Source organism: Leuciscus leuciscus (assembly GCF_965113295.1).
Source record: "Leuciscus leuciscus genome assembly, chromosome: 9".
Classification (NCBI taxonomy): domain Eukaryota; kingdom Metazoa; phylum Chordata; class Actinopteri; order Cypriniformes; family Leuciscidae; genus Leuciscus; species Leuciscus leuciscus.
This window is the reverse complement of record NC_138733.1, coordinates 16679903-16691606: the sequence shown is the minus strand read 5'-3', so window position 1 is coordinate 16691606 and position 11704 is coordinate 16679903. Positions and strand designations below refer to the sequence as shown.

The window sequence follows — 11704 nt, the reverse complement described above, 5'->3', positions numbered from 1 at the left end:
CGAGATTCAAAAACGCTGATTCATCCAGTAATGAAACAAGTGAATTATTTATGATTGATTAATTGTATCATTAATTTAAACAGATTTAAATAAATAAATAAATAAATAAATAAATCATTTAAATTACAGCAATTACTTTTGCAGCAATTAACATTTTGTCAGAACCTCTAGGAAATTACTCTTTTTTTTTTTTTTTTTTTTTTTGTTGTCTGTTCAGAATCGTGATTCTCAATTTCAGTAGGCTATTATAATCTCAGGTTGTGAGAAGGTGGAGATCAACTCATTAATACTCTTTAAATTCTTTAAAAAGTAGAATCATCAGTCGAAATTATTTTAGAGAATTGTTATCTTAATAGAACTACGTGTTTAAGTAACTCCATGTCTATGGTAACATTGTCAAAACAAAATGTTTTATAAAATAAGCATCACATTTCAACTCTTTAAACCATTTTTTATGAAAAGTATATATTCTAGATATATTATAATAAATGTGTAATATATATATATATATATATATATATATATATATATATATATATATATATATGTATATATATATATATATATATATATATTATATTATTATTATTATTATATACCAATAATATATATTCTAGAATCTAGATATATTATTATAAATGTTTAAAATTTAGTTTTTAAAGATTTTTAGCTTTTTAGTTTTCTTTATCCTGAGGACAAATCTTTTAAAAGTATTGTTTGACCTGTTAAATTCTGCATGCACCACATATGCAGATTCCCATGTAACTTTAATTTGGCCAAAATTACACAGATAATTATTTACAAGCAGAGATTTAATGAAGAGTGTGTGTAACACAATTCATAAATGTTGTTCGTTGATCTTTCATGTCAATCTTGATCAAGAAAATAAATGTTTGGAGGAAACATGAAATATGTTTAATATTTAAATCTTCCCAATGTGATGGAAAATAATTTTATTTCATATAAAGTATGTGCTTGCATGACAACAGACAATAGCTTAGTGGAAAATTACTGTGTAATGTGTCCAAATGTCAGCTCAGACGAGCTAAATAAGTCTTTGTCTTAGAAGGTGTTACTTACTCAACTTCCTGCTATTTTTTTTTTTTTTTTTTAGAAACGGTCCTTCTTGTGAAAGAAGAAGATTAGAAAGGTAGATTCTCTCTACGGGCCAAGAAAATAAAATAAAATAAAAAAGTCCTTATATGGTATAGTTCTTCAATTCATTCAAGATAACAGGAAGACAGCAGGGTAAGGGGTGAGTGATGTATATAAGGCAGCTTGTAAGTGAACGACCATTCTTGCGAGAATAAAGGCATTTTGTGAATGATTTGGTTCATTACAGTCTCACCAATAAATAATTTCCACAACATCAACTAGTGAATCTCAGCCATTTCCAGCCCTGCTTATATTAAAATGTAGCTTATTGTCATGCTGAAGTGAAGCGCACGACTCAAGAAAATATGACAAAAACAGTCTTTAATCCAATGATCCCCAACAAGAATACTCAAAAGAACTAGCAACAACTTAAAACTCAGATGACACACCACAATGAACAGAGGAAACAATAAGGGTTTAAATACACTAGGAATAATGAGGGTGAAAGGACAATAGGTGAAGGTAATTAGTAACTAAGGGAATCTTTCGTAACTTTAATCAAGACTAAACTATAAACACAAAAAACAAACACTTGGGAACAAAAAGGCAACAAAACATAAACCTAACACCTCACCTACCATTTTTTTCCCCACAGCTTCCCTCCACTCTCGAATTCAAAATAACCTAAGAATAAACAACCTTTTTCAGAAATTGTAGACAAAGATTCCTAAAATATAGAGAAGTTGATATTTTACATACAGTAGCCTAAATATCATACACCGAACAGTGTTCTTGTTTGTTTGCATTTAAATGAATTGTGCACTGCACACAAGGAAAAGTTCATTTGCACATCAATTATATATATATATATATATATACACACAGTATATATATAAAATTTTGCCCCATACAATGTATTGTTGCCACAAATATACCAGTGCGACTTATGACTGGTTTTATGATCCAGGGTCACATATGTGGTTGACAAATTTATTCAGTTTCTTATCAACCTTTTTTAAAAGTAGAAATCAATAGAAAAACATTTCAAAACAGATGACATGTTTGATGATCTATAATAGCAATCCTGTTTTATTTCCCACTGTTGTCAGCATTTCTTCTTTTGCAGTGTTATGCCTGCTTGACTGAAACAATCTTGTTATTCTCTGCCTTATAAGTTTTCCGAACATACATTATATATTACTGTTGTTATGGTAGAGTCCTTTGGATCTGGAGTTCTGAATGCTGATATAAAAAAAAAAAAAAAAAAAAAAAAACATTATAACTTGCTATAACATATTTGAGTTCAGCATTCTTCAGAAAAACAAACAAAGATCTCAAAATGATTCAAATAATTTTTACTGAACTTACCTTCATCGTGTTCTTCATTAATAGAGCAAGATTTGGATGATCTCATACATTTCATACAACGGTTATTTAAGCCTGAATATTGTTTTACAAACAAATAAATTGGAGTCAGTTCATCAATTCTCTAAGTAAATACTGGTTCATTGAATTTTTACTTTGGATAATTAATGAAAAGTATAATGCTCACCAGTGAGATTGAATACAATAAAAAGAAGAGTGAAAAGTCCAGCTCCAGCAAAAAAGAATAACCAGGAGTTATGATAAGAGTTCAACTCCACAGTTTCTGTGCCACAAATAGAAATGTTATGTTATATAAATGTAAAATGATCCATATCATAATTATAATATTTATCTTTAATAAATTATCACACCATTTTGTGATTCCTCCTCTAAATTTAATTAGAAAGACTTTCCCATGCAGGGACTGAACTTACTCTCAACTGGAGGCTCTGATTCTATGATTTCCACTCTCCAGCGTTCACTGCTCCGCTCACAAAAGTACGGGCCGACGTCTGAAGGCTTCAGATCGTGGATGAGGATGGAGAAGTTTCCTTCTTTGAACAGAAGGGGAAAAACACTCACTCGTCCTTCTGTTCTATCAAAGTAGACAATGCCATTACTCATGATCCTTAGAAGAGTAGCTCCATTGGAATTGTGGCTCCATTTCACAGTGTCTGTTTCATTGTCAAGGCTTATATTAAAGTGACATGGGAGAAAGACTTCAGACTTCAGAGAGGCGCTGATGGTGACCTCTGTCCATCCTGTGTTCCAGCGGTCCAGACCTGAACAGTGGAAGAGCATCAAACTGTGACTGATCCAACTTTTCATCTCTCAAAGGTAAAGCTATAGATATGGAGATTGAAAAAAATAGTTTTATCTATAACTTACCGTTTGAAGACACCAGAGCAGTAAAACATATCCAAAGCTGTAAAATGTGTGCCATATTTGTCAAGCAAGATGTCTTTGGAAATCACCAAGCACTAATGGAAGCCTCCTTCAAAGAACCTGTTAAAAGTCTATTAGTCACTTGATGTTTCCGGTAAAAGTGTGCGCACACACACACACACACACACATTTCTCAGCACTGCTCTTTATACCTTAAAATAACTTATATTTTATATATAGTATAAAATAACTATAACTTGTTATTAGTGCTATAACAATTTTTTTCTGGTTGTAAAACAAGTGAGTACAGCACACAATTATTGATTACGGTAATTTTCCATTTCATTTACATGGCTCCATAATATAGAGCTGCCTTTGTCTATAATTACATTAATTGCTAAGCAATTGTAGCCCTGTATTTCCATATACAGCATATTTAATGTCTGCACATTTCTGCAAATGATTTTCTGTTTACTGAGAACATGCAGTATTTAAATGGATAGTTCACCCCAAAAAAATTCTCATTTACTCACCATCATGCTTCCAAACATGTATGACTGTGTCTTTCGGAACACAAAGACGATATTTTGAGAAATCTCTTAGTGTTTTTGTCCTTACAATGAAAGTTAATGGTAGAAATGTGTCTTGATATCGGCAGCGATAGTTCTTAAAAATACATTTTGTGCTCGGGCAGCAGAAAGAAAGGCATACATGTTTGGAACGACATGTGGGTCAGTAAATTACAGAATTTTCATTTTTAGGTGAACTATCCTTTTAGTTTCTCCTCATATTATAATAAGTTAATAAAAAAAAAAAATCTTAAATGATTAAGACAAGCACATTTCTCTTATCCATTGTGGTTTGGATAGTCACAATAGTCAAACACCCCTCCACCACCCCAGTTAAAACTATAAGTTGACTTTATAAGTGCATTGTTTTTTTTTCAGGCCCACACAAAGCATGTGACAGCCCTGAAAATGGCTAACCACAGAATTTCCTCTAAGTAAACTTGAGATTAACTTCCTTGTCTTGGGGTCCCAGAAACTGCGCATGTACAAAATAATGAGTCATTTTAAAATGCATCTTTGCAGAAACAAAAAGGTACCTTTAGGGGTTCAACTACTTATCGCTGGGGCAGTACCTTAAAGAGAGACAACTTTGTACCTTTTCTACCCCTAAAGTATGGCATATTCATACTTTATAGTAATATGTATAAAGCTGCAGTAGGTAACTCTTGTAAAAAAATTTTTTTTACATATTTGTTAAAACTGTCATTATGTCCTGACCGTAGAATATGAGACAGATAATCTGTAAAAACAATATTAAAATAAATAAATAAAGCAAGCTCCTCTGGCTCCTCCCAGTGGTCCTATTGCCATTTGCAGAAATACACCGCCGCCCGGTCAGAAACTGAATCAGAGCCAGGAGGAATGTCTTAGCAGTGTCAATCAAGCTCGTGTACGCACTGATCACACCCGTCTCTTGCACAGCGCGTACCGTTCATCGTTCAAAATCAAGATTGCCGGTGTGCCGCAGCTGTGCTAATGGCGGACAAACAACCAAAACGGCCAATTTCTCAAGTGGCACCTGCTCATACAACAAAGACAGGTAAATGGAAAAAGACAGATGACTATATACAAGCGAAAAAGAAAGAATTAGAAAGAGTGAATTCCTCGTCGGAGCCCAAGTGTCAAAACTCTAGCCGCATAACATACAGATACAATGTCACGCACTGTGCAAAGCAACAATTGAAACCTGCTAATTCACTGGCTTGTCATGTTGCTGAAATAATGTACTAGCAAACCTTATTTAGTGTAGATGAGGCTAGACTTGACATGTTTGCCCGAAAGCAGAGGTCATATGAAGCCATTCCTCCAACAAGAGCAGCTCTGCTTCAACACACTAAACGTGCTGCATACCAGGCAAGCTGCATATGGGGTCAAGCATTCCTGCTGACTGCCCAGATAGCCACTGGACGCTGTAACGGAACACGTTCCTGAGTCCAAACGCACATCGGGCCGAAGCCGTTTCTGGTCTGTTTTTAGGGGTTGTTGCGGATATGTGCCAGCGCCGATCCAGCACCGCCTGATCATCCCGTTACAGATGCGTAACGGGTGCGTGAAACGATTCCGCCTACCGGAGCTGTGCCGGATGTGTTACGATTCCACTTAAATCACCACTGGATTGTCCTTTTGCCTTATTTTCGGCATTTTTGTCAGTTAGGGTATAATTTAGGGTACAAGTTCCAGTTAGTGTAGCACAGTGCACAATTTTTTTGTATATATTTTTTTTATTAAAACAAAGATTTAGTAGCCTATTATTGGGTCAAGTGTTTATGAAAAGATGGATCTTTAGCAGTTTCTTGAAAATGTGTTGAGTTGCGCCGGTCATTCCACCAGCAGGATCAGTCCAGGTAAAGGTCAGTGAAAGTGGTTTTGTGTCTCTTTGGGATGATGGCACCACAAGGCGCCGTTCACTTGCAGAACACAAGCTTCTGGAGACACATAGATCTGAAGCAGTCAGTTTAGGTCTTGCTGCAGCATCTGGATCAGTTGCAGAGGTTTGACTGATGCTGGAAGAGCTGCCAGGAGAGCATTACAATAGTCCAGTCTGGATAGAACAAGAGCTTAGACAAGGAGTTGTGTGGCTCCGATAGGAAGGGCCGGATCTTTCTGGTGTTGTATAAGGCAAATCAGCAGGATCACACAGCAAGGATGGTTTGGCTGAAACCATAAGCAGTTCTGTCTTGGCAAGGTTGAGTTGAAGGTGAAGGTCATTCATCCAGCAAGAACTGTCCATCAGGTAGGATGAGATGCGAGCAGCAACCGTCAGTTCCTCTGGCTGGAATGAAAAGTAGAGATATGTGTCATTAAGTGGTAGGAAAAGTCATGTTTCTAAATGACAAAGCCTAGTTACGCTACAAAAAAAAAAAAAAATTGAATAGATGGGTGGAATCTAACACAATCGTGGTTTTACTGTAGTAAAACCAAACCTTGTGCAGCTCCAGTGGCCTCACAAGGATCAAATGAATATTCATATGGGAAAATATAGTATAAAACAAATTACATTTTCTGCCACTTTTAGTGCAATCATATGGAATCAGAAGACTCGGCCATTACAATATTTTAAATTACTTCTTCCCATACCTTGTTTGCCATGATCATTCTGCTTTCCACTTGACCTGAAATCATAAAAAAAATAAAAATAATGAACAACTCAGTATTACATTGACACATGTAAGAATATGTTCCACTGAGACAATGCAAAACCTGACTATGATCTGGAAGCTGAGCAGGAAAGGCTAACAGTGAAGTTTTGAGCTGAGCTGAGACGAGACACCTAACGTTAGGGGTGTAACTGTCTGTTCATCTGGATCAATGCAATTTTCATAACCAATGATCAAAAGTATCCTATGAAAAAGGCTACTATGATGACCCCAGGCCATCCAAAATGTAGATACGTTACTTTCTTCATCAGAACACAAACATTCTATCAACTTTTATTTTATAAGCCTAATATATGCACATGTATGCATAGCTACGTGTTGGCAAGCAGATGCAGCCAGAATATGCAATTTATCATGTTGTGTTCATATTCTAGTCTCATGTGCTTTCCTGTATCATCATCAAGTACAGTATTTACTGAATTCGTTTTCTTACCAGTCTTGAGATAGCCATGTTAACCCTTATGAAAATTAACTATGGTTTAACCACAAAGAAAAAAAAAGAAAAAAACATGGTAGGCCTATTTGTATTTGTAGTATAACTGTGGTTATTAAAAATGGTAATAAAAATCCGCCAAAAACGTGGTTACTATAATTAAAACCGAGGTTATTTTTTAAGAGAAGAGTTTTCAGCTTCCAGGCAGTGTTTCAAAATGTCCCGCCATTTAAGAGATTGATTTACTGACAGATACTATCGCCTATTAACAAAGATTTAATACACAATTAAACGGACTTTGATATGTATAACAAGTCTACGAAAGCTTGTTTTAGGTCTTTTGAGATGTGGGTTCAACTGATCTTTCTTAAAACAGATGGAAAATGTAAAGACGCATGATGCTACATTTTCAGTGTTTTGCCCTCCAGCTCTCGCCAGTTATGACAGAACATCATTTAAGAATGCTACCGTTAGCTTGAAAACTGTAAACGTAACACAAATGTAATATAAAATATCGTTCACATGTAACTTAGTATAATGAGACTCTTACCTCAGCCGGTGATCGGTTGGCATGATGTCCGCTGTGACGAACAAGGCTCACTGAAAAGGGCGTTATTTCCAAAGAATCCAAACGGACTGACTGACAACAGCTCCTGCTCACGGTTGCTCGCCTCTTGACGAATACGATTGCTTTGAACCACTGTTGATCTCACAATCCACTTCACGAGAGTAGACTGAATTCAAATCTCCCGCTTGCCCAAACTCGACTGATCAGCTAGCGTTAACCGTTGTGGGCGGGAGTAAACAGCGGAAAAGTAATGGCGGCGAATTTGAATCTGCGTCATCGCGCGCGCGCGCACTCACACACACAAAGCCCTGAATGTGCAGCAACGGAGATTTGGAAAAATATTCATAAAATATACATGAAATTATGGGAGAATAAGACAATGAAATAATGATCAAAATGAGTATAAAATTAAATTTGAAATAAAAAATAATTCAATACAGGCCTACTGTAGCCTATGTAGGGTACTGTATGTACAAATACTATTATTTAACCTTAAAAAAACTCACTTTAACCCCCACATGCTTAATAATCTGTAAGGAAAACATATTGAATAGATGCAGATTTCCGCAGTTATATACCTTCTTTACTTTGTTTTCTAATTTCACAGAAAAAAATCTGTAAAATATTACCTAATAATTTCTGTAAAATTACACATAACTCTGTAAAAATACAGACAAGTTCCTTTTAAAAAACGTAAAACTGTAAAAATGTAAAACCAAAATACAAGCAATTACCTGCAAATTTAACAGTGGACCTTTAAATTACAGCAAATACCTTTTATTTGACAGATATTTGCTGTAATAATGACAAAACGGTAAAAATCTGTAAAAAAAAAAATACAGACAATTACCTGTAAAATTACACTTTTTTTACAGTGTGTGCTGTAACGGACCTTATAGCATCATCAAAATGTTGCTGTATAGTTTTTAAACACTGATAATATTGCTCAGCTCAATGACAATGCATTTATCTCATGCTCTAGATAGAAGAAAAAAAATATGCAGACAGGTAACCATGTTGTTTTAAAAAAGTTTATTCCACGGAGTTCTTCACACAGTTTGAGAAAAGTATTTCGGATGTGGTCCACATCAGGTAGTCTCTGTCAAAACGGTGTTGGCTCAAATCCGTTTTGCATATATGGGCCAGAGCAGTTTTTAGCCCTTTTTTAAATGCAGTCGGCTCAGATATGTATCACAGATTCGGGCCACACCAGTGTAGCCTATGTGAAAACAGTATCGGCTCAGATTCATATTGCAGATCTGGACCAAATCAGTGTCAGACACAGCTAATGTCTTTCGGTTACCTATGGGAAAAGTGATCTGGGCCAGATCTGTTTTATGATATAAATACTGAACTGATGGCAGTTAGAATGTTTAAGCTGAAACCTCTATCTGGCACGGATCTGGTTCACAATCAGAAAACGTCTCTAAGATAGAAACGGAGGCAAGGGGCTTAAAACGGATCTGGGCCAAATGTAATTGCTATCTGGGTGGGGATGGAAAAAGCTTGGTGAACAATGGGGGATCTTCTGGACAGCAAATGCACCAGTTGCCCAAAGTTGTGAACAACTAGCCAAGTGTGGCTGCAAATCAGAGTGCCGTGGAAGATGCAAATGTTTTAGATTGGGTTTCACTTACACAGAACTGTGCAATTGCAAATGTGAATAAAAAATGGTGGCCATCTTGAAAATGGTGGCCATCCTGAATTTTTGAGTGGCACATACCTTTTTCCAAAAGAGTGTTCCTTGAAGAGTATTTCTGCCTAATTTTATGCTTGCATCACCATTTGAACAATTGACATAATGAGCATTTGACAGAAATAGCGGCCATCTTGAAAAAATGGCCACCATATTGAATTTGAGTGGCCAACGCCTTTTTCCAAAATAGTGGCCCTTAGAGAGTATCTGTGCCAAATTTCATGCTTTCATACCAAAGTGAATTTTTTTTTACTAATCTGCTGCACTATAGCTATTTATAACTTATAGAAAGAGTGCAACGTTATAAAGTTACATTACATGTATTGCAAAATACGTAATGATTTGAGGACTAAGTTTGTAGTCAAAGTATGGGCAGGCCATAGTCAATGTAAAGCATATTGTTGATGTTTCGTCCCTACCAGTGAATGTGCCATAACTGTTTATCCGCCGTCATCGGTGGCCCTGCTTACTAGCCTGCACGTTCACGGCAGGCTCCGTTGTGGGGGAGGAGCTGTGGAGGGAGGAGCTGTGGAGGGAGGGCTGTAGCGCAGCAGAGAGCAAGGGGGAGTGACCTGTAAGTTGTGCTTGTTCAAATTTTCAGGCTAAGTCAACGTTTTCTAAAAACTCCCTACTGCAGCTTTAAGGATGTGTTCACACTTGGCAGGTTTGGTTTGATTTAAACAAACTCTGGTACAATTGCTCTTTTCATGCGGTTCCTTTAAATAAGTGTGAACGCTGCCATCCAAACCCTGACAAGCAGACAGAGACCCCTGAAAAGATGGGGTCTCTGTCCGCTTCCAAACAAACTCTGGAAGCAGTTCCGGCATAAATATGAACGCAACAGGAACCAAAGACATCTAAACAGTAACCAAAAAACACCCTAAAAAGAACGGTGGTTTAACACACCATCACCCTTCATTATGAAATATTCACTTCTCTTCTTTATATAAATCGCGCTCCTTTCTTGAGCAGGGATCGTGATATTGGTTATCCTGCAAAGTTTTTGATTTGTCTAACTTTAATTGCATCCATTTGCTGTGGCAGTATATGGCCTAACAACAATGACACCAGTAACAATAATGACACTCAATTTATTATAGACCTTTTAATCTGTTCCTAACGGTTAGCAGATGACAATAATGAAAGCACATGATGTGATGAATAACAAGTAAAGAGAATATGTTAATGAGATTCATGGTACCAGTCAAATGAAGAGAACTGGCATAATTAAAATTGATATTACATAAAAAGACCCCCACACCCCTTACATTTTATTTATAAAACTGATAGACCATTGTTTCATATTTATTTTGTTAAAGAGGTCGGCAAAAAAGTAAACAATAAAGCATTTCCTATTGTTTTAGAGGGTCATGCTATTTGTGTGAGGTGACAAATGATTAAGAGGTTAGTGATGTAGGCCTATGTGAACATTAGCCACAGATAATATCAGTGTGTATTTGTAATAATTCATTATCACTATATCATGTGTTTTGCTTATTTCAGTAATACAATTTGTGGTTGCCACTCAGTGTTTTTCACAGGACTTTAATCACTAAAGACAAAATGTTCTCTACATGTCCAATAGAAGACATTAGACACACAACATTCAAGTTCATGCTCCTACTGAGCATAATGTACATTTACACATTTGGCAGACGCTTTTATCCAAAGCAACTTACATTGCATTTCAAGGTACACATTTACATTCTTATCAGTTCTTGCTTTCCCTGGGAATCAAACCCATGACCTTGGCTTTGCGAGCGCCAACACTATACTATTTGAGCTACAGGAAAACTCGATACAATGTACAATACAATATTACTATATAAAATTCACTTAATTTAAATAATTATATGATTCTAAGAAGATGCAGTATTACATACAGAATTGTTCTGAAAGAAGAAGAGTAAAAAACATTTTTTTATAAATCTGTTGAAAATGTTACAAGTTCGATAATTAACTTCATGACCCTATAAGCATAGCTGCTTTATGTCAAGGGAAAAGGATACGGAGGCGTCAGAGCTGTACAGAAAAGAGATCTTAACATAATCAGCAGAGTAAAATAAGCTGATAAGTGTTTTCATATAAAAATAATAGATCCATTATAAAATTAGGCTATATATGCAGATCAATAAATGCAACTTGTTGAAAAAATTTAAATGTACTTTGCAATTTATGTTTCTTTTAGGTAGCCTATAGCTACTTTAATTTAATCTACATCTGTTGTTATTTGTGATTAGAACTCAGGACAATACACTACAGAAAATATGATACACTAATTTTGAGAAGAAGATTCTTACACGTCTTCTGAAGTCCACTGACAAGTCTGTTCATCCAATGAAACCGAATGCCCCATGTTAACATAGGCGTGGTTTCTGAGCTTGACACTAATGTATGTTAAACTTCTTTGAAATTGCGTCAAATACGCAGGAATAT

The 11704-nt window shown here is 35.8% G+C and overlaps 1 long non-coding RNA gene across 1 annotated transcript; it reads right to left on the bottom strand.

Annotated features, from left to right (window-relative positions):
* Window positions 1-1995: 1995 nt before the first annotated feature.
* LOC309507016 lies at window positions 1996-11639 on the bottom strand. Its single transcript, XR_014208992.1, has 6 exons — window positions 11569-11639; window positions 3349-3465; window positions 2895-3242; window positions 2648-2743; window positions 2464-2535; window positions 1996-2337 (listed from the first exon to the last, which is right to left on the bottom strand). It is a non-coding gene; the product is annotated as an uncharacterized lncRNA (long non-coding RNA).
* Window positions 11640-11704: the final 65 nt, after the last annotated feature.